The sequence below is a fragment of the Mesoplodon mirus genome, assembly GCF_964341445.2.
Source record: "Mesoplodon mirus genome assembly, chromosome: 11".
Lineage (NCBI taxonomy): Eukaryota > Metazoa > Chordata > Mammalia > Artiodactyla > Ziphiidae > Mesoplodon > Mesoplodon mirus.
In genome coordinates, this window is record NC_138987.1 from 20,917,967 (window position 1) to 20,941,498 (window position 23,532).

The window sequence follows — 23,532 nt, forward strand, 5'->3', positions numbered from 1 at the left end:
ATGCTTGGCTTTGGTATATACACTTTTTAGATAAAGCAACAGTGTTCTGAATTGTATATGTGAGATATTTTCTCCCTGAGAAGGAAAATAAAATAAGTTTACATTCTCCCAGTCCACAGCTAGATCATACAGGGACACAGAGTGAGCTCTGCTGAGTGACAGGAGAAGCCCACTAGGGATTAAAACAATAATCCCTAAAGTGTAAAATCAGCTGTGGAAAATCAGGGGTTGATAAACAGCCCTCTCCCCCATATCTTCTCCTTCTTCTCTACTCTCCTACCTTTCCCCCAGCCCCCCACACCTCATGTTTTCCCACCCTTCTCAGAGGTCTGGTGGGCCTTGTCCCACTTCTCACTGAACTATCCATGCCAGCCCCAAAGCAAATGCTGCCAAGTGGACTGTCCTATGAGTCAGGTGCCTTGACCTGGTACTAACTAGAGTAAAATACATCCCTGCCCTTAGAAGCCCACAGTTAGTAATAGTGAGAGATTCGTAAACAAATAATCAGAAAGGTTGCAGAAATAAGAAACAAATAAGCAAGTGGAGGAGCTCTTAGAATGCCCTTTGGAGAGCACTCACGCCCCTGGCTCCCAGGGAAGCCGACTTAATTGGTTTGGGCTGTGTATAGAGATCAATAGTGTTCAAAACACTCCCCAGGTGATTCTAACTTTAGCCAGGGCTGAGAACCACCCCCGACGTATTGAATCAGGAACGCTGGCAATGAGGTTAAAACCTGTGTTTTAACAAGCCCCCCACGTGATGCCGGTGCACGCTTAAGTTTGGGAGCCGCTGGTCTGCGCTGCTAAGGGGCGGAGGTATGGGAATGGAGAGGTCCAAAAGGGGAGCAGTTGGGGCTGGCACACAGGGCTGGGATGAGGGACTCTTCCGCACCCTCCTCCTTCCTCTAAGCCTCAGGGCAGTGGACAAGCTCTCCCGTCAGAGTCTGGCCTGAGCCCTTCGGGGTGGGCGGTCCTTGAGGGATAGTGTGGTGTGGACTCCAGTTTTGAGACCACGGAGCCTCCCTCGGAAGCCTCAGTCACTCGGCTCCGTGGCCGCTGCTCATTTCGCTCCGGAGTCCCTTAGCAGGCAGGAAAGGTTGGGCCTGTGGCGGGGCCATAGCGAACGGCCAGAAAGGGTTCTTCCTGGAGAATCCTGGCTTCCAGTTTACGGCTTCTCATCCTTTTCCCCAAAGTGGGCCCCCTACTCTGAGCGCTGGCTTTTTTTTTTTTAAATCCCAGACAGGAACTGTGTCCATCCCCTGACAAAACCCGTGCCTCCTTTTCTGCACATGCAACATCTTCTCATCCTAAGCAATCACACCCCCACCCACGAGCAAAGCAGCCCTTGGCCCAGAGCACCCGGACCCCACTCCCGATGCCCCCTGGCCCTACAACTCTTCCATCCCAGCTGACAGAAAACAGCGAGTCCAGCGGCCTCCCCACTTCGGGCCTCCCCGCCCAGACCGACCGACCGAGCAGGGCAAGACCCCACTGCTGGGCCCAGCACAGGGACCCCAGAGGGGAGAAGAGGGATCCCCCGTCTAGCCACAACCCAAGCTCAGCCCCTCGGCGCGCCGGGGGCGGCTTCTCTGCGTTTCTGGCCGAGCTGCCCGCCCCCCCGTGGGGAGGGGCTGCGGCCACGCGGAGTCGCCCGGGTTCCTGAGGCTCCTCCCCGGGGGTGGCCGAGCAGGAAGCGGGGAGAGCGGCGGGCGGGGGCGCGGTGCGGGGCCCCAGGCGGCGGAGTATGCGCGGGCCTCGGCGGCCAGCCCCGGCGCACAGCCGCGGCCGGGGCGCGCGGCGCGGGGCGGAAAAGCCTGTTTACACAGACTGCACACCGCCTGGGGAATAATGCAGTAAAGGAAGTGAGCCGGCTCGGCCTGACTGCTCCAACTTCCTGCTCTCACACACACCAGAGGAAAAAAAAAAAAAAAAAAAAAGAGGAGCGAGAGAAAGAAAAAAAAAGGGGGAAAAAATCAGGATCTCATTACAAGAGCAACAGACCGTCTGCAGACGCCTGTCAGCATGGAAAGTCGGGGACTTTCGCCCGGTTCCTCCTAGAAATTCCCCCGAAGAAGGATCTTGAAAACTCCCCCGCATCTGGGTATGTAGTAGGGTCCGTGCCTGTTGCTCGGACAGTTGCAAAGTTTCGTGGGGCTTGGTTTTTTCTTTCTTTCTTTTCTCTGGCTTGGTGGGGGTGGGGCGGGTGGGCACCGCGTCGGAGGCTGCAGGCCCGGGGCTGGGGGCGGCCGCGGGAAGTGGGCGCAGCTGGGATGCTCCTGCGCCGGGTCCGCGCGCCGGCCCGGGGGCTGCGGCCACCCGGCGATGGCACACCCCGCCCTGGGCTGCGCTGTGAGCCCGGAGGAGGGGGCGCTCGGGGGAGCGGGCGGCGGTGAGACTTGGGGTCCCCCTAGGAGGAACGGTGACTGGAGCGGGCTGCGTGCCTGGAGGCTGGACCACCGCTGACCTAGCCGGGGCTGGGGCTCTCCTCGGGCTGGCAGTGGGCACCGACGCTCGGATTCAGGGAGAGGACAGGGGTGGAGAGGGAAGCGGAGGGCGTGGGGAGCCGAGCCGCGGGGCTGGGGGCCGCGTCCCCTCTCGCTCGGCAGGTGACCCCCGCCCGGGTCCCCGCCCCAGGCGCACGCCCAGCCGGACCTTTAAAAGCCAGTGGAGTCATTACTGGACATGGTTTTGGAGGAGGACCGGGCAGGAGATGGTCTTGGAGCCCCCAGCACTTTGGGATGGGGCTCTTCAGCTTGCATCTGAATGTTGGCCTGTAATGCTTCCGTAACTTTTTGGGGGAGGAATTACGATTTTGGAGGGCTTAAAAAAAAAAAATTAGAGGTCTCGGTTTTGTTACGTTTTCTGAACCGAATCGTCCTGAGGACAAGCTGCAGTTAGGCGGCGGATGGAGGTGGGAGAAAGAAATGTTATTTCAGAAACTGCAAAAGGGGCTTTTTAGAAGGAAAAAAAAAAAAAAACGAGTGTCGGGAGAGTTTCTGGCTTGTCTGGAAACGGCAAGACTAATTGCCATGCGCTTCCGCTTTGAAACTGGCAGCAGACAGCATCTTGAAAATGACTCACTAGAGGAGCTCACAAAGAAACTGTGGTTTGCTCCTTCTCAGGTTTATGTATTTGTGCCTTTTACAGTTTCCTTTGTAGTGTTCGAGGGGTCACCCGCCCCTTCCCCGCCGGCCCCCTCCCACCCTCCCGCTTTTGGAAGTCCCTGGCGGGTCTTTAACTCCCCCCAGCACCCCGGCCGGGAGGGGGGACGCTGGGGGAGGCTGAGTTGTTTTTGGAGTTGGCTGGGGAAGAGGGTTAAAGGGATTCTGCTGCTGCGGGGGAAAAAGTTCCCTGAATTTTCCACTGGCTGCTGCAGGAAGAGAGAGCCCCTGTAGTCATTGCTAAGTAATGTCTGCACACACACCAACTAATCTCATTAGGAGTTTCCGCTGCTCGGCACAGGAGGGGTTTTGTGCAGCCACTGTCAGCCGGGGGAGCCCTGCGCTGGAGAGGGAGACAAGTTACGGCTTTATTTACTTAGAGGGGCAGCCGCCCAACGAACCTTTTCAGGGCAGCATCTTGAAAACTGAAGTCATTTTGGCCATTTTGGATTCCGAACTCACAGGTTTTTCTCTCCCAGGTGTGTGTGCGTGTGTGTGTTTTCTATTGCCCAAGCACCTCAAACACACCCATCCTCTCGCGTCTGTGCTTCACTCTTGGCGGGGGAGGGCGGAGGTGACGAGAAACCAGGCATGTTCCGGGCATCTATTAATGAGCTCAAATTGATTTCTGAGCCTTACTGCCAAACAAAATGCCCTCCGATCTCTCTCCCTTTTCTTCTGTCTCTCTGTGACACACACTTATTTGGGAAAGGTCAGTTATGAGTTTCAATTTATGGGGGTTATAAAATTACAAATTGTGTTAAGAGGGCACGTGGGTCAGACAGTTAAGAAGACTGTCCCTAAGTGTTTTTGGAGTTTCCAGTAATGATCCTGCCTGCAAAAACCCCTGATGGTCATTCTATGCCAAATATAGCAAAGGCCTTCTGGCCTTTTTTTTTTTTTAAACCTTTAAATGTTGCAAATGTGTAGAGTTACTAAAAAGGGTAAAGAATTTTAAGGAACCTGATTGGAACTGCGGGGCTCTTTTATTGACAAGGACACGCTGCTCTCTTGAGGGTTTTTTAAGGTGTCCGTGTTTCTCTTCTGGTGGCAAAGCATGTCCTAAAAACAACCCAAACAGCCCGAGCAGGGTGTGAGTCAGTGGACATGAGTACAGGATGTCCCTAACACCGCACCTGGTGCAAAGTAGATGCTCAATAAATTGTTGCATTGAAAGCTGTGAGTAGGATAACAGGACTTATATTAAATAGAGAAGGAAGAAAGCTTTCCAAAGTCAACATCACTTTGCATGACCACTCCTTAAGGATGAAGGTTGTTAAGTATTCTCCTTTCAAGACTACATTTCCTTCAAAATAAAAAGGGGATAATTAGAGTTCTTCGTTCCGATAGATTATTATTTGGAATGAATAATGTTCATTTATATCAGTAGTTCTCAACTGGGAGTTATTTTGCTCCCCAAGGGACTTTTGGCAGTATCTGGAGACATTTTGGTTGTTATAATCAGAGGGGGTTCTACTGGCATCTAGTGAATAGAGGTCAGGGATGCTGCTAAACATCCAGCAATGCCCACAAAGAATTTTCGAGCCCAAAATGTCAGGAGTACCCAGATTGAGAAACTCTTGTTTACATTAATGGTGATGACAACTTTTATATGCATTCATACAAGGAATAGGACATTTAAAAGTCATCACTGGCACTTTTCTGCCATGTGAATAACACAGTATGCATGAATTTTCTCTCTTTTCGGTCAGTAATATGTGTGGAATGACAGTGTGATGGTGTACCTTTGTAAGCTGAATTAGACCATCTCTGAATCTCACTCACTTGGTACTAATGCTTTTTAGACCAGAATGGCAATAGCCCACATGGGGGAGAGCACAGCCCCATTTGAATTTTGAAGTTTGCTAAACATTTATTAAAGCCCTCCTCTTTTTCTTATTAAAAAATAATTTACTAATTCAAACCTGGTAATGTACAATCACAGTAACTCTGAGATCATATATTGAAATTTATAGTTGTAATAACTTTTTAGAACTTCTCCTGAAATCGGTTTTAAAGGGCTTCCAGGCAGTGCGTATAAATTAAAATATTCCTTTCTTAGCTGTCATGTATCGGATTTTGTGCGTCCTGTGCTACCCAATTATGTATCTGTAGGATTCAAAAAACCAGTATGGTTGCAAAACATTACCTAAGACAAAACAAACCCAAAACACTTTAAAAAAATTATCTAAGGATGTGACTTCCTGGAGTAAAGTCTTTTTTCGCTGATGGTGAATTACTGCTTACTAATTAACGGCTTTACTCCCTTCTAGTCCCAGGGAATGATTCAGCCATCCTCATGTTTCCTAGACCTGGGGTTCCTCATTAAACTTTGGACAGAGAACCCATTTCTTTTATTCTGGCTGTGACCTGGCTGTAGGCAGCTGGCTTCTGCCCCTAAGGGCTGGTACCTGCACATATAGATGAGTGGTCCTGGTCATTTATTTAATTTGCCACTCATGGCAAATTTTTCTGTATGTTTAAGGCAAGAGTATTTTATGTTTTATTATTTATCCATAATTCCCCTTTGCCTTTGTAGATTGATGACATATTTGAGATTACATTAGTATAGCAATATTTTCTAAAGGTTAGTTGTTTTTTTCTGTTATAAAAAATATTAATATGAATTATCTTAGGAAGATGCAGAAAACCACAAAGAAAAAAAAACATCTATAATCCCTCTGTTAACATTTTGTTGTATATTTTTCTGGTCTTTTAAAATACATATACACACAGCTGCACATGCACACACATAAAATTTTTAATTGGAGTCACACTATACTTTCTGTTTTGTAGCTTATTTTCAGTTAATGTATCATGTAACACAGTTTAATAACTGGTACTAAGACCAAAATTACCACACATAGAGCTCGTATTTATTGGTCTAATAAATGTGTTGACTCAACAGTGGATTGACAGAATTTCTACATGAACTTGTTCAGTGTTTTTGTCTCTGTGGCTCCAAGTAATGTTCTAAGAATGCTGCCCTCTTGAAAGACTGAATTCATATGTGCTGTGCAGTTTGGGATTTTGATGAGTTTCTCTATGATTTAAGGATGAGTCATGATTTGCAGTATAATATCAAGATGTAGTAAAAGGAAGTCCAGGGTGCGACACATCAAAATAGAATGTTCAGTGATGAAAACAGAGAAACTAGGTTAGACCAAAAATACACCTTGAACTTCTCTAACTATAAAGGAGGGAGGAAGGTGCCTCTTGCACACTTGGTGACTCTTTACTTATTACTGTTTCACTTTATATCAGTAAAGTTTCCAGTTTTGCCACTTATAGTACAGCACCAGTAAATTGAATGATCAGAGTGTGCGTGTGCGTGCGTGCACACTGTTTTTGTTTTGTTTTTTATTAAGGTATAGTTGATTTACAATATCGTGCTAATTTCAGGTATACAGCTCAGTGATTCAGTTACACGTATATATACCTATATAAATTCTTTTTCAGATTCTTTTCCCTTGTAGGTTATTACAAAATGTTGAGTATAGTTCCCTGTGCTATACAGTAGGTCCTTGTTGATTATCTATTTATATATAGTAGCATGTAGTATGTTAATCCCAACCTTCTAATTTATCCCTTCCCACCCCCCTTTCCCCTTTGGTAACCATAAGTTTGTTTTCTATGTCTGGGGTGCACTGTTAACAAATCCTAAGGGCCTCCAGTCTTTTAAGTAGAAATTATCCCTACCCACAACCGAAATGAAAATGGCCTTTCATCCATTACTGGAAACTTACATATATGTCAGCAGTTTAAAAGTAAACTTTGAATTGATCATTTCAGTAAGTTGTAATTTGGTTGATTTGCCACTAGGAATTACTCATTGACCACTTTATGTGTTTTAATTTACAGTTGCTGGAAAGTAATTATTAAATTAGGAATTAAATGGGATTATTTTATAATTGGCTGTGAGAGTTATTTGCATATTTTTAAAGAAATTAAGATGATGGTTATACTAATATATTCTGATTTGAATTGGACTAAAATGAATTTACTCACTTTAACTTCTTTAAAAAGGAGTTCTAAAGCACACAGTATCCTAAGTCTTTTTAAAGCTACCATATCTAAGAACAATTCCTAATGTTCCAGGTATAAATATGGGAGTGATGGGGTAGGTATAAAACACATGTATCTGATACCTTCTTACACTGTTTGGTGAGGTTAGGGGTCGCTTACTCCAAATAGAACGAATCTGAGACTCTTGGTGTCTTTTACTTTCTTTCACTGTTGTGTAACTTATGTACATGAAACTTCACAGCTCTTAAATGTTATTGTATACACCTATATAATCCCCACCCCCTACCTCTAAGTAGAGAATACTTCCATCACCCCAAAACATTCCCTGGCTATTTTTAATTGTATTATGGCAATTTCATGACTCTACCATGTTATTATACCCCAGAGCACCTGGATAAGATACTGCAGTATTTTTATTTAATCTACTTGGTTAAAAATAAATCATCAGAAAGTGTGGATTTCCTCATCATCCAATAAGAGGAAAAATCCTTTCTACACTATTTAATATCACTTACGCTAACCAAAAGTAATATGTATGCTGCAGGGAAAATGTAGATTCCCTTAAAACCAATTGTGTTTAGAGGATATCACTTAATCTCCCTGGACCTCAGTTTCCCTGGCTGGAGGGCAAAATGGCTGGAGTAGAGAGGTTGGGATGATGCCTTGCATCCCAAAGTCCTATTCATCTGTGCTCTTTTTTAGAATAAAGAACTTGGATTCTTCTAGGAGTTGTGAAAGTGTAGAGTGAATGTTTGCTGTCATCCGCAAAAAGCTGACTTTGAGACATATACAGTAATTTTAAAAAACTGTTTTGGGGTGGAAAAAGGGATTCCCCTTAAGTTTCCCCTTCAATCCCATGGGGGCCCCTTGTTGAATAAGGAACACCTGAGGGAAGGTCGGTAGTAGCTGCTGTGCTTCCTTTCCTCCTCTTTTTGAGGTTTGTGACAGGCACCACTCATTTCTGAAGACGACTGCCTCCTTCTTGGGGACACCAGTGACTGTCTCCAGGTTGGGTGCTGAGTAGGCCCCAAGATCTTGATCACCAGGTCAGGTCCCTACTCTTTCCTCCTGATAGTCTTTGAAAATGCTGTCCATCTTCCACCGCTGGATCTGAGGGGTCCACCTTTCCCCTCACCCCCTCCCTCTGGTCCCTTCTCCGCCCACAAGCTAGAGCAACCCTTCCAGCACAGATCCGACTTTTTCGCTGTTCTGCTTCCAATCTCCCAGTGGCTTCAGCTGGGATAGAGACCAAAAATCTTTAATGTAAGCAGCATGCTGTGATTTAGGCCAACTACACTGGCCTTTCCTCAATTCCTCAAATGTGTAACGTGCCCCCTGGCCACTGGGCCCTTCTAAATGCTGTTCTCTCTTCTGGGAATTCCCTCCTGGTCCTCCGCTCCCATCGATTTCTCTCACTCCACTTTCGAGCCAGTGTGTAGTCATCGGTCAGGTCTCAGCTCAAGCATCTCTTCCCTGGGGAAGCCTTTGCTGGTCCTCCAGATTAGATCTCCCCAGTCACCCATCCCATGCCTTCGGAGCCCTTGCCACAGGCTTTTTTTTTTTTTTTTTTTTTTTTTTGCTGTACGCGGGCCTCTCACTGCTGTGGCCTCTCCCGTTGCGGAGCACAGGCTCCGGACACACAGGCTCCGCGGCCATGGCTCGCGGGCCCAGCCGCTCCGCGGCATGTGGGATCTTCCGGGATCGGGGCACGAACCCGTGTCCCCTGCATCGGCAGGCGGACTCTCAACCACTGCGCCACCAGGGAAGCCCTCCACAGGCTTTATTTACAGGTTTCCTTGTTACCTGGATTCTTCCTCTGCAGATTCTTACTGTCCAAGCACAGGTACCAGTTTCAGATATATATTTCTGGAGATAGGGCTGGTGTTTCTCATTATTCATTAATATTCCTTATCCAGAACTCAGGAACCAAGTAGATTTGATAGCAGGCTACCCTTTGCTATCTGAAGTCACTGTCCAAACCCTGGAATTCATTAGATTTGGAAACTGAGGGATATCTGTGCGTGTATGTATCAAGATGTGTTTCACATCTGTCTTGCCCATCAGTCTGTAAGCTCCCTCTGGGCTTCATCTGCTATTCTCATCCTTGGGTTTATCCCAGCCCTTGTACAATACCTGGCATTCGTTGAGTTAAAAGCAACCGGAAGGGGGAAAACTTTGTCGCCATAGCTCCTCTCTTTGCATTTTGCCAGTGGACTTGATAAAGCACTTTATTGCTATGCCTAAATCCAACTCTTTCCTAGACAGTCAATTATTTGAATTAATAAGAGGCATATTTCTTGGTTAAACCAAAGAGACAGCCAAGAGGATCCTGTATAGAGGATATATCATTTTCCAGAATTTTTGTCCAGATTTGTAGGAGAAGTGAATGTACAGAGATCAGGTGTGTTAACATCTGAGAGGACAAACTTTAGCCCTATTTGTTGATATCAGTGTTATACTCAGAATGGTTGGTTAACAGTTAGGTAATTTATAGGATAGTACAGCTTGAAAGAATCTCAATGTAAAGTTCTTTCCATGTTAAAATGAATTGTTCTACAGCAAGGATCATAGTCCTTTATCAAGACTTCAGTTGACCAAATTTTCATAGATCCCTTGGACTGAGTTTCGTAATATTCACTGGTGAAATTGCTTCCTCACTTATACTAAAACCTGTGTGTGTAGCTTTTGTCCATAACCTTTTATAATTAATAAATGACATTTCTGATCGAGTTTTAAAATAATGACACTGCCTGTGTGATGATGAAAGGATGAATGATTAAATACCTAAATTGGTTTTGGTCGAGGGCTAGATCTGTTAATTTCAGCTGGATTTTGCCAAGGAGTGGTTTGTGGATAGTCAAACCTTGATTAACCATAATGTGTAATTAAGCAGATTTTTTTTCTCCCTGCACTTAATTGTCAGAGATTAAGACAACCACCACCACCACAACAGAATAAGCCCCAGAATTTATTCCACGATGTGCTCCTGGGTAACTGTAGGGTCTGTCTGTAGGAATTAACTGCAGGGATTCCTACGTTGTCTCCACCTGTAAGTCCTCATCATTTTCAGAATGGTGATACTGGGGCCCAGAATGATCAGAATGCTCTGTTAGCTCTATTAGGCAAGGGGAAGGGCTGTAGATGTGAGAACTATTTCCTAATACTAGTAGTTAAGAAGAGTACATCTCTGGTTAATACTTAGTGAACTGGAAATGTAACTTCCACACTATTCCCTTACTGGAGTTTGGAACGTGTGCATTTAGAGGCTAAAATATAAGCCATTGGTTGTTGGAGATAAGCACTGGCAGATGAGGAGTGTGTGTGTGTGTGTGTGTGTGTGTGTGTGTATTTGGGTGTGCCTCAATAAATGTAGCTACAAGAGGAATGCATGAGTCCAAGACAGTGGGACAGTATATGATCTCAGTTTTTTTTCCTTCTCTGTAGAGTCAGCCCTCTCATGTAGGATTCAAGCCCCACTTCTATACAGAGGATTAGAGCATAAGGAAATGTTTGCTAAAGCTCTCCATCCCAAAGAATCATTTTTCATTGTGAGAACTCAAGACAGAACTTAGATTTTTGTTCTAGTTTTCAGGAGAAGAGAAAGCTCAGATTCCTTATAATTTCAGCAAGCCCCATACAGAACATACAGGAAAGGACCAAACCATTTAGTATTATTTGAAGACTGTATGTGGAGGCGGCTCCTTCATCTTCTTGTATGGTCTTGCGTTTTGAAATCCTCTGGAATCTAGAATTCATGAGTGTTGTGGGGAAGTTATTTTCGCTAAAGTTCCTGCCTGTTTTTCAAGCTCCAGATACTGACCATTTAGACCCAGAGGGTGTTGGGTAGTAGAGCATGGCTGGGTTTTTTTTTTTTTTAAAAAAACATTTTAGAACAAACATCTCCAAATTCTCCAAGTGACATTCTGAGACAGGGTTGGAACTGATTAAACCCCAGGCAGAGAGAGAGATGCTGACACATCCATGCTGAGCCTATAGAGGAGGGAAGAAAGCCTGTTGATGGGCCCACTTCACCTCTGATAGTCGAAGCAAAACCAGAAGCATGGCTCAGCCAGCCACTCAGCATTGCTAAGTTTGCTTCATTCACTTCTTTAGGCTCTTTAGCCCTCATGCTCAATTCTGCATTTAGGACATTGAGTACTTTTGAAGAGAGTTAACAATTTTTCAGTGTACATTGTTTTTTAAATGAACTCTTCTCCTGTTGTACTGTTTATTTATTTATTTTTTGGCCACACCGTGCAGCATGTGGGATCTTAGTTCCCCGACCAGGGATTGAACCCGTGCCCCGCTACATTGGGAGCGTGGAGTCTTAACCACTGGACCACCAGGGAAGTCCCCAACAATTTCTTAAAGTGAATTACTTTGACCACCAAAGTATATGCTGTTAAAAGATGTCTTGAATCAAACAAAATGACCCAAGAGTACTTGGGCTCTCAGAAGCTCCGTGTCTCACTCTCAAGAGCATTGCCCTGCTTTGATTTAAATCAGAGATGAACCACAAGAACGGCATCTTCCTCTAGGCTTTGCCACATCCTTTGTTTTTGTTTTGTTTTTTTTTTTAACCTAAATATTAAGACCTACCAATTTGTCTTTAGGAAAGTAGAAACTTTAAGACCTTGATGTAGAAGATCGTACATGTACCAGATGATTAAAATACAGAAAGGGTGATTTTCTTTAGCAAAGGGGAAAGATCCTCTAAAGCGGAAGCTAGCATTTGTTTTGTACAGTTAATATTTTCACGTGGAACAATTACTGGAAGAGTAAGCGGAGGAACAAGTCGTATGTGACATTTACAAAAAGGGCTAAAGCCAACTTAGTGGATGGCCGATTCCCGAATGGGAATTAAGGGCTGTGAGGGGGCTTTACGTACATATCTGATGTTCGATGCTGATGCCACCAACAGCCATTCTTTTCCGTGGGATGCTTTTGTTGACTTCTTGAAGGAAATGTGTGTGCACAACATCAACCTGACACGAAAGAATGAACTCTCGGTCTTCCACTTGATGACAGTTTCAGTGTTATTTTGTTCACGTATTCATTGGTTTGGGGGTTAATCAACAGGTTTTAACTGTAATGTATTGGAGGAGATTATTTAGTTTTGAAATCACTCACTGTCTATTTTTGCAACCGTTTTTTTTTTTTTTTTTTTTACAAATAATTGTACTCAACAGAAACACCAAGATATTTTAAATGTGTTCCACTTACTGTAGTTTGTCTACAAGTCAGGCTAGATTTTAAATGGACATTCTGTGAAAAACAAGATGCCTTTTGCTTGCTATTTTAACTTAACGCCATTGTAGTTTTGCTTCATGTTAAAAAGAACTTTATTAGCAGTTATTTAAATTTAGAAGAAACTGCATTTTGGCACCGTACTTGTTATATGTAGCTAAACTCGATGCCTGTACAAAAACGTGGGAGAGAAATATGTATATGGAGACAGTAAAGCTATAAAAGGGAGAGTCTACCTTCATGACTTTAGGTGCAGCTAAAATCCCCACAGATGTCCACCACATGAGCAGGTGATGATATTTTGAAGGCTGCAGAGTCACTGTTTTTTTAGATCCCTTCCAACGTGAATATATTATCATACCAGATTTATGTATAAATGTTGAGGCCTAGAATTTGCATTTTCTAAACCATGCAAAAGTTTTGCTGAGAAGAGCACTGAAGAAAAGCGGTGAGGCTAAAGTGACCACAGGATCTGGAAGAGTGCAGTTCTTTGCTTAGGTAACCACCCCGGAAGGCAGCCTTAGTGCTTCTCCAAAATCCCTAAAGAAGATGTCACACAAATACCAGTAACTCGTAACATTTTTGCAACAGTACTATATATAGTGGGGCCCCAAGACTAGCTAATGTCAATATTTTCCAAATATTGACATTTCCAGAAACCAGCACATTTTGTGAAATGTTACACTTCAGAAAAAGGGGAAAAAAGGGTTTATAATACTATTAGCCATTTGCAAGCTATCAGTTCAAATATGCTATATTGTAACGTTTTAACACAGATCATATATTTCTGAACAATATCAAGATCGGCTAACTAGTATCCTTTTCTTTTTTTTTATTTTTTTAACATCTTTATTGGAGTATAATTGCTTTACATTGTTGTGTTAGTTGCTGCTGTATAACAAAGTGAATCAGCTATACGTATACATATATCCCCATATCCCCTCCCTCTTTTCTATTTTTAAAAGACATTTAAAATGGTTTCGGTGGACTTATTCCAGGAAGAGGGAAAGATAACTTTCCCAGGAGTGCTGTTGTTAGGGACCATTTTCTTTAGTGACTTAAGCATCCAGACGTGATTGAAGAAATGATACTTTATTATTTTAAATTCTGTAGAGAAGACGAGAGAGTTCTCAGTTTCTCCGGGAAGACGACGACAGCTCTCTCCCTCTCCTGGCTGCTGCCGGGGCTCTCTGGGAAGGAAAGCTGGAAGGAGAGGGTTGGGGGGTCCTATCGCTCTGATCCCCTTCCCAGGATCAGTAGCCTGATGTGTCATGCGTGTGTGAGAAGCAGCCGCTGGTGAAGAGACGTGTTCTGATGAGGGCATAAGTGAAGTAGACAGAGACTGAAACGACCTGTGGGAGGCTTTGGTCGGACAGGGGAGCAGAAGCGATGGTCACCATGGAGAGAGCTTGGGGGGGGGGACCAGAGATAAGGGCCACAGGGGGAGGAAAGGCTCTGAGCCTTTCCCTCGGGGGGACTGAGGGAGGTAGAAGTGCCTGCAGATGTAGGAGGTGGCTCAGACCAGGTGTATTCAGACCAGGGAAAGGTGCACAGATCTTACCTTTCTGCCAGGAAACGCCCGACGCTGCAGCTGGACTGGGACGCTGAGCACAGCTGTGCAGATTTCCCGGTCCCCACGGTCCCTTGGGGATCCTTCTGAGAGGACGGGATGGTGTCTTGGGCCACACCTGACCCCACCCGGGACTCCTTCCTCCCTGGCGCAGCGTGTGTGCACACGTGTGAAAGAGACAAGGCAGATGTGATGTTGACGATCATTTGTGTGGTTGGCATTTAAGGAACGGCACCGGGGAGAAAGGGCACTGTTGTTAAGCAAAACATATTGCTGGTTGCCATTGATGGAAAAAGTGCACTGTCCAGATTTTTAATTAGCAGAGCTTTTAGGACGTGAATTTTCTTTTATTAAGCATGTTTTATCTTGCTTTTTTTTTTCTAATGTTTCCACTGGGTGGTGCTGCAGGAATTCCTACCTTTTGCCTTGGATCTACCCTTCCCAGAAAGACGCCTCTAAAGCATAATAGGAGGAAGTCCTGATTTAGAAAGATTTTACAGTTTCAACACAATAGAAGAGTTTGGAGGATGCTCTGGCAGGAAATGCTTCAGTTTCTGGATGTGGAAAAACTACCATCATTTTGTGTCATGCAAAAGTGTTCTTACCACACTGGGTATATACTTGTGGCCTTTACCAGCTTATTATTTAGCACAGAAAAGGTTTCAAGTTTATCTGAAAGGTTATGGTTTCATTCTAGTAGAAGTGGCCTGGAAGATTTCCTTTATTTTCGATTTTTGTAAAACAAAGTAAGCAAATAAACATTTTCTGATGTGAAGGCAACCACAGATTTAAAAAATCTCTCTGTGAAGGCTTTATTTGAAGCTGAAGGCATTATTCCATTTTTATTTTAAAGATCACTTACACGATGTATTGATCAAAAGGATATCTTACATTTTTACTTTTGAAATACTCTTAATTGTAAAAAGTCTTTTAGTTTGCTGACCTTCATGTATGGAGGGGGGATAGGGTTGGCCTTGCTTAAGAAGTTGAAACAAGTTAACATCCCTGCCTGAGGTCATGCAACTCTTTTTTTTTTTTTTTTTTTTTTTTTTTTTTTTTTGCGGTACGCGGGCCTCTTGGTGCTGTGGCCTCTCCCGTTGCGGAGCACAGGCTCCGGACGCGCAGGCTCAGCGGCCATGGCTCACGGGCCCAGCCGCTCTGTGGCATGTGGGATCTTCCCAGACCGGGGCACGAACCTGTGTCCCCTGCATCGGCAGGCGGACTCTCAACCACTGCGCCACCAGGGAAGCCCCAAGCAACTCTTTAAGGTCATGGCTACGATGAAAATTTATATGTTCTGACTTCCAATGTTTCCCCTTGCACACAGGATCGAATTTTATTAATATTAACAGTACAAAAGTTTAGGTAAAAGATTTTCCATTCAAAGGCCTATGAAATATAAGAATCAGGGGTAGTGTGTGGGGAAATACCCACTGGAAATTAGGGAGCTCATTAAATTGAAGCTCAAATTCAAGAACAGTTAGCAAGATCTTAAGTAAGTTTTACTGAATGCAAAACACCTTCTTAAATTTTATGTGCGTGTCATGAGATGCCATGAAATCCCAAATATGGCTTTCTTAGAACCTGAAAGGGGGCTTCCCCAGAGGTGTTCGTTTTTAAAGGAAAAATTTTTAGCCCCTGCTGGGTGCTCACCAAGTTCCGTCAGTCTTGTCGTTTCAGTGGGATCCCCATCATGTCCCTATTCGCAGTTCAGTGTTTCTCATGGTACATGTCATTGTTACGTGAAATGCACGCAGGTTTGGGGCCCCGCTCCGGGGCCGGCGAGATCGCCTACCTTTCATTTTCCACTTTCTTCCTCTTGTTCCACCATACAGTGTGCACACACCGAACAAGAGGATGAGTCTTTCCTGTTGAGAAGGAGCTAGGTTACAGAAGGCACAGCTTCTCACCTCCTGTCTTCATCAAGAGGCAACCTCGATTATTTAGCATTGGATGACACAGCTGTGTATTTAAACCAATAGCAGATCTTTTTAAAGGGGAACTGGGTTTTTAAAAAAAGTGATGGTGGGATGGGTTCAAATTTTCTTAAAAACAGAACCAGTTGGAACAACTGGAGTCACAGATTAGGCAAGCCAGAGATGAACAAGGAAACTTCCTGATTTGATTTCTCATAGGAATGTTGTATCGCCCTCTGTGTTAAAATGGGACTTTTCTCTTAGTAGCAGTGAGATGTGCATATAAGAAATGAAGCCTCTGCTGGGGAAACTATGTGTGGTGATTAAGAAGCTGGACTTTGGAGCCACGTGCCCTGTATACAAGTCTCTGTTTTCCCAAAATACTCCCGTGGCCGGAGCGTCTTATTCTACCTTGTTAAGTCATGCAGTATCAAATTCAGATAACGTGTATCAAGTGCTCAACACAATGCCTGCTACCTAGTAAATGCTCATCAAATGTTAGCGTTAAAAAAGAAAAGCTCCTATTTAAATAAGTAATGGATTTTTTTTTGGTAGGAGCCCTATTCTTGAGAATTCCATGGACACTCAGTATTGGCTGGTGGGGGACGATATAGCTAACATTTCCTTTAGAATGGGACTCTTTGAGATTTATAAGTTCCCTTTAGGATTTAAATCTATGTTTTTTTTCTCCACTAGAGAATGTTAGAGTCTCAGAAAGGGTCCATGGACCAAACACAGGAAGAAGATACTGCCCTGGGGATGAGTGTGTGTGTGTGTGTGTGTATCTGTTCTCTGGGTGTAATTATATGCTTTAGGTTGACCGTATGAGACTGTTGGTATTTGACTGTTTTTGACCCATAAAAACAACTTCATATGGTTGAACCTAATAGTTGGTGATATGGTTAAGAAACATAATTTGAAATAGCATCATAATGAGAGAGATTATAATGAAGAATGATTATATTTTATTTTCATATGTTATTTATCAAAGCCTCAAAAGTCAACATTTGTCAGGCAGCCTTGGACCACTAATAATCATCCTGATATAACTTCTGCTGTGTGCAGTGTTATGAAGTAGTCTTGAATTTTCACTGGGGACTTAGTAGTAGTTTTATCACATTGAATGTATCATTTTTCTAGCTCCATACTCTTTTGACCCAAACGACTACTGTTAGGAGAATTCGTTCAGTATTTTTTTTCCACGTTGAATTCATATGGTTAATGACTCTGGGGAAGAAAAAAAAGTCTCCGTGAGTTTCCTTGGGCAATAAGAGTAGCAGTGTTCTTACAGAAAGCAGAGTTTGGCTGTCGTGTTGAGGGTTAAAACAGAGCTGACACACAAGGCAAAATGAAACCAGAGCTGCAATTACAAAGCGGGACAGATGTAGGAGGCCAGGTTTCCTGTGGCCCATTTTCCAGTTTCCTGCCTGCAACCTGCAGAAGAAGAGGAAGCCAAACGTTCCCAAGTATGAGAGCTGAAAGGGGACGTGCTTCAAGCCAGAAGTAAGATCCTCAAAAACAACATGGACAACAAAAACAATTGCAAAGAAAGTGAAGGTTCGGGTGTTTAGTCCAACAGTGTCTGGGAAGGAGCAACCCATCTGTTTAAAGAAAAAGCATTGTCAGCAGAGCCTGTGCTTCTCTGTGAGACTCCATGGGGGCACCTGGGGACTGTCTCAGGTTGTAGGAACCTCTGATTCTTTACAGTCCTAATCATCTTTCAAGACGTCTGCTTTTTTAAAAAATACCATTGGTTACCTGGAAAGATTTTCCCTGCAGTGCCCAGGGCTTCTGAGTCTGTTTCCCGGGCATGTTGACATACCGGGGTGGTGATTGGCTGTAATGAACTACAGCCCCACTTCGGGAAAGCTGGGTGACCAGTTGGCCGCTTTGATCTAGCAGGCTTGTGTTCCTTTAACTGCTTTATAAAATTATGTCTGATGCTTTCAAGGAAGAGATTAAATGGAGATGTGTACATATGTGGAGGACTACAGATCGTACACTATTTGTGTGGCTACCTGATTGTGAGCCACGTGGGGAGATGCTGGAGAAGTGGACAAGTCCATCTTTCTCCCAAGGAAAAAAAGAGAAAAATAAAATTCTACTGTGTCTGGGCTCTTTAGCATGTGATAGAAGAGTCTCTGAAGTCAGATGTTACAGTCCCGACGTTAAAGGTAAAGAAATTGAGATCCCAAGAACTTGAGATTCATGGCTCACTTTTTTATTGAATGCCTGCGGTTTGCCAGGTGTGCTGTGTTGGAATTGCTGGGTGATGCTGATGGAATGATGGCTAACAAGAAATAGCTCCATCTGTGGGAGCCTTGTTGAGAGCTTCATAGGAGGCACAGATGCAGGCAGCATCTAAGCCTTGTTGAAGGCTCACGATGTACAGGGCCCTGTGCCCAGCTTCTCCCATACACTATCTCATTCAAATCGACTTGTTTCTTTCAGGTGCAGAGAAATAAGTGGGTGCTTCTGGGACAATCATTTATTATTATTATTTTTAACCCCGTGGACTGATCACCACCTCTTCCTCTGGCCCAGGAGGAACAAACTCAGTACCAGGAACATTAGGAAGTTTGGGGATGTTGCCAAATTAGGGACCCAAGGGGTATCCATGTGAGGCAGCCGAGAGTGAGAAGAGGCCCTTTCCCATCTGCATGTGGGCCTAGCCTGAAAGTGTGGGATAAGATAGGGCTGGATGTGCAATCCTGGGGTGGGGTGGGGGGAATGGCCTGCATAGACAGATGTGGGAGGAAGTAGAATGGCTGGAACGCACTTTCCCAGCTGGCGTTAATGTAGCCATCCAGTTACTTTTCCAAAGGAAATTCACCCATGTAAAAGTCTCCAGCAAACCAGTTGAACTGCTTCTCATTTACCCACAGACAACAGAGTTTCAGAAGGAAGGAGGGGTGGATCATACACACAGTAAAGGGCAGATGTTGTTATTACAGTGGCTATCAGTGATTTCCCCGGAAAAATCTTTCTCTGTCCTCAGATAGAGGAGTTATTTGAAAAACCAGATTTGAAAAACATTGTGAACTCTAAAGGGTAAAAAAGTAGGCTGAGCCATGGCTGCTTTCCCTCTTTTCCTGTTCACTCTGCTCTTCAAAGCATGGACAATCTGTAGATATTCACAGAATGAATGAGAATATAAACATTTTTTAATAGATAAGGGAGCTTTGAGGGACATGAACTTGGCCTCACCGATTAGCTTTTTTTTTTTTACATGCAGTGTTTGACAGTAATTAAGATGTCTTCTGAAAATAAATGTTAATAATCTTAGTTCCACCTTCTCAAAAATAACAAAAAAGACTTCAGTTTGTGCTGCTTAGTTACCAAATATTAATCCTTATTGACTTGGTGCCCTAAAATTATTCTGTGCTGAGTTATCTCAGACCACAAATAGTACGCATTGTTGTTTTCCAATTCCTTGCCTTAAGTATAGGTGGTTTTTGTTTGTTTTTTAAAAATATTTATTTATTTATTTGGCTGCTTCAGGTCTTGGTTGCGGCATGCGGCATCTTCGTTGAGGCATGGGGCATCTAGTTCCCTGACCAGGGATCGAACCTGGGCCCCCTGCATCGGGAGTGCGATGGTTCCTGACGTTTCTCTTGGACACTGATAACATAACAATACAGAAACTCTTAATAGATGTTGCTCTGGACAGAGGAATTGGACTTCAGAGAATTTTCAGTACTAAGTGTTTAAATCCATACTCACTTCTGTAACCATGCAGTTTTTAACAAGTAAAAAGACATGAACTTGCAACACCTACTTTGTTTATTTCTTACACAGGAGTTTTTCTCCTTTCCTTGGACTCTCTCGTTTCTGACTAATTGGTGTTTTTTAAGTTGGCTAATTTCTCTAGTTCCCACAATATGTAGGATTTATAAAGATAATCTGACCCCCTTCAGGCCCCACCTCAGTGTAACTTAAAAAATGAAACCAGAAACATGCAAAGAGAAGTGTTAAGTTGCCACGGATATAAAGAAGAGCAAATAAGTGGGCTTTTCAGCTTCTAAGAATGGAAGCAAAAACCTCACGCTTTGCGTACATGTTCTGTGCAGTCCCGTCTCACGTCAGGATGTCTGGCGCCACCTTGTGGCAGATAGAGAGAATGCCTGCCTCGAAGGAGAGGAAAGCAACTTCTATGAGGAAGGAGGCGGCCTGAGAAGGTGCCGGGGCAGGTCTAGGTGTCAAGGGGGCTGAAGCTTAAACAATTTGGGGAAATCCTCTTTGTACAGGCCCCCACCAAGTTATAAATACAAAATCCCTGGGGCCCCTAGACTTGTGCCAGGTGGTGGTCCCCGGGGCATTCGGATCTCCCATCAGCTTCACTGGGAGCCCTCCTGGCGGCAGGGTGACAAGGTGGTGATGCTGGCGCTCATGGGGCAGGGCTAACTCTCCTGGCAGCCTGGCCGCTGCTGGAGGCTTGGTGGACTTTGAAGGAGCACAGTAACCTCTGGACTTCGTCGTTGTTGTTTTAATTGAGGTGGAGTTGATTTACAATATTAGTTTCCAGTGTACAGCAGAGTGTTTCCAAATTTTATAGATTAAACTCCATTTATAGTTATTATAAAACATTGGCTCTATTCCCTGTGCTGTTCAATGTATCCTTGTAGCTTATTTATTCTTTCGATGCTTGTTCAGCAGTTAGTTGTGATTTTGGTGTTTTCGTGAGGGGGGTGTGCTCACGTCCATCTACTTTGCCATCTTGTCTCTGCCCCATGCTTGTTTATTTTATGCACAGTAGTTTGTACCCTTATCTTGTCCTTCCCCGCTTCCCCCTCCCTCCTGGTAACCACTAGTTTGTTCTCTGTGCGTCTAGGGTGGCCTTTGTTTTTCAGGCACAAGTTGGAGGTTGTCTCTGGGTAGATCGCAGAGCCGTTTCATCCAGGCCCCTACGCTGAGCCTTGCTTTCGCCTTTGCCATTGCTGCCCCCCACCCCTGCCCTGCCCACTGCGGGGAACATCTGCCTCTATCCTCTCACGCTTTTCTTTTTTAAGGTGGGAGAATATTCTTCTCTTGGCTTCTGGCCCCCAGAACCTCAAATGCTCTCCTACCCAAGACTCACTCCTGAGGACACAACTCAGTGAATTGTAAATCTGTACCAGAACCTGGTTTTTAGGACCCAACAGAAGCTAAATTTTAGCAAGGAAAGGGGAGAAATTCTGGGCTTGCTCTCTGGTCAGCAGCAGTTCCTTAACTCTAGCTTTCAGCTTTTGAAGGAGGGGGTTTGATCAAATCCTCTCACCCTTTTCAAATTTTCCTCACCTTTTGTTTAAGGCTGTGCTCAAGCTTACTCTTCTAGAAAGCCTTCTCCAGCTAGTCTGATCCTAATCCTGATCCTGATGTGACTTCTACATCCTTGGTAGGAGGCGGTATAACAGAGTGGCTAAGGGCATGGGCTGTGGCCTATACTAATCTCAGTTTTATTCATTCATTTATTTGACAGATGTTTCTTGAGCACCTACTATGACCTGGCAGTGATCTAAGAGTTAGGGCTGCATCAGCAAGCAAAACAAAGTTTGGGACTCGTGGAGTCAACCTTCAAGAGCAGTGCTTTTCAAACCATCTGTGGAGAAGGACCGGTGTTTTAAATTTCCAGTACATTGTGGACTGATAATTTTGGATAATACCATAAAAATTAATTACTAGGAAAATAAAATTAAAAACAAAGATACCAAAATACAAGCCCCTAGTTTTTATTATAGATTAGGCAGGCGTAAGATTATATTTCAGTAAATAAGAATAAACATAATGGGGGAAATAATTACAAAAAGCTACATATTCGGGGCTTCCCTGGTGGTGCAGTGGTTGAGAGTCCGCCTGCCGATGCAGGGGGGACACGGGTTCGTGCCCCGGTCCGGGAGGATCCCACATGCCGCGGAGCGGCTGGGCCCGTGAGCCATGGCCGCTGAGCCTGCGCATCCGGAGCCTGTGCTCCGCAACGGGAGAGGCCATAACAGTGAGAGGCCCGTGTACCGCAAAAAAAAAAAAAAGCTACATATTCAGTGAAAATGCATATAAAGGCAGTTACATAGAAGATCACTATTCCTACTGATAACTTTTGTCGTTCTGTAACTTTAGCCAAAGGAAAAAGTCATAGGTGAAATAGAGATTCCCTGTATTAAATGCCTATAAGCACACTTTAAACAAACACCATATTTATGAATACTTAGCTTTTCATGTAGGAAAGTGTTTAGGTTGACTAATTAATCTAGGTTGGATACAACAGTACTACTTTCAGGAGACGAGGTATATAAACTGTTTCTGTGTTTTATTTTAATTACGCTTGAGAGAGGCCCGTTTCACAGAGGTATGTTGACCAGACAGAAAGAAGAGATTTTTAAAGCCATTCCAGCAAACTCAGGATACCCATTTTTTAACTTTCATCTAAAATGCAGCAAGTTTGCTGAATTTTAAACTCCATCTTCATTCCTTCATTAGTTGCCAGTTCCAACAATTTATCCTATAACATAATACAGTTACAATTAAATCATCTTTTAATGAAACCAATGAATTGTAGATTTTTATACACTTTGGGGTTATAGTTGAAAAACTAACCTTGAACATCACACATCTTAGCATGGTCCTTCTTCATGTTTCTGACTAGTCCATAGTTTGTGCTGACCAGACAAGCCTACTGATCACATACTTGGACGTGGTGACAATGACAAATTGCAGTGAAGTCTCTAAATATTTACTCTCAGTTCCTGTACTTAACTCATCATGGACTGGTGACCAACAGTTTGCACTGATGTTGGCCACACAGAGAGTAGACTGTGCTCTTCCACAGTTGGGCCTCAATTTCCTCATCTGCAAGGAGGGAACAGTAATTTTATTTAACTATTGTGGGCTATTGTGGGAATTCAGTGAGATCATGCAAAGTGCTTGGTATATGCTAAAGGCTTAATACATAATACCCAACATGTACAGAGAAAACCAAGAGAAGGCTCTTATAATCGGAAAAGACAGATTAGTGAATGAATGATACCACTGGAGGACACACTATGATAAAGTGCTCTAAGGACCCCTGGGATGAGTGTGTTCACATGAGTGTGTGAGTGTAAATGATGTCCATTTGGGAGGACCTTTTGATCTTCTCTGTCCTGTGCTTTGTACTTACTGTTGGAGGCAACCTGACTTAGCACAAGGATGGTGACTGCATTTTACTGTTCTCACCCTGTTTCACGAGCGTTGGCCCTGTTTCTGCTCCCGAGGAGGGTGTTCAGCTCCCCACCCCCACCCCCAGTGGAAGTCTGCCTGGCTTTAGCTGGTTGGTGTGCCCAGAGCATTGGTGGCTGGTACCCTTGACCCGAGGGAGATGCCAAGGCTGTGATGGGGCCACGTGGCCTGACGGCTCTCATATGGGCCGAGAGGTGCACCAGCGATGATGAGTCAGTATCTACAGTCTATAGCATCCTTCCCTTTGAACCTCCATCCAGAAATTAAAGGATGAATCAATGATACTATTTGCATTCTTTAAAAACAAGGAGTTGAAAACACAGAACGAGGGTGGAAAGTAACCGCTCAGAGTCTGCCTAAGTGTCCCTCCCGCTCTGTGCCAGTGGACAAGCTCTACACTTGGGCCACCTCCACCATGACCA

At 44.2% G+C, this 23,532-nt stretch overlaps 1 protein-coding gene across 2 annotated transcripts in view; it reads left to right on the top strand.

Moving 5' to 3' along the window:
• Positions 1-1,708: 1,708 nt before the first annotated feature.
• The window catches only part of ELK3 (ETS transcription factor ELK3), a 71,219-nt gene continuing 49,395 nt past the window's right edge, over positions 1,709-23,532 (top strand). The window contains exon 1 of one of the 2 annotated variants that reach the window (XM_082636138.1): positions 1,709-2,100. The gene's annotated coding sequence lies outside the window, so the exon portion shown is untranslated. The remainder of the gene's footprint in view (positions 2,101-23,532) is intronic. The other variant, XM_082636139.1, reaches the window with a different exon arrangement.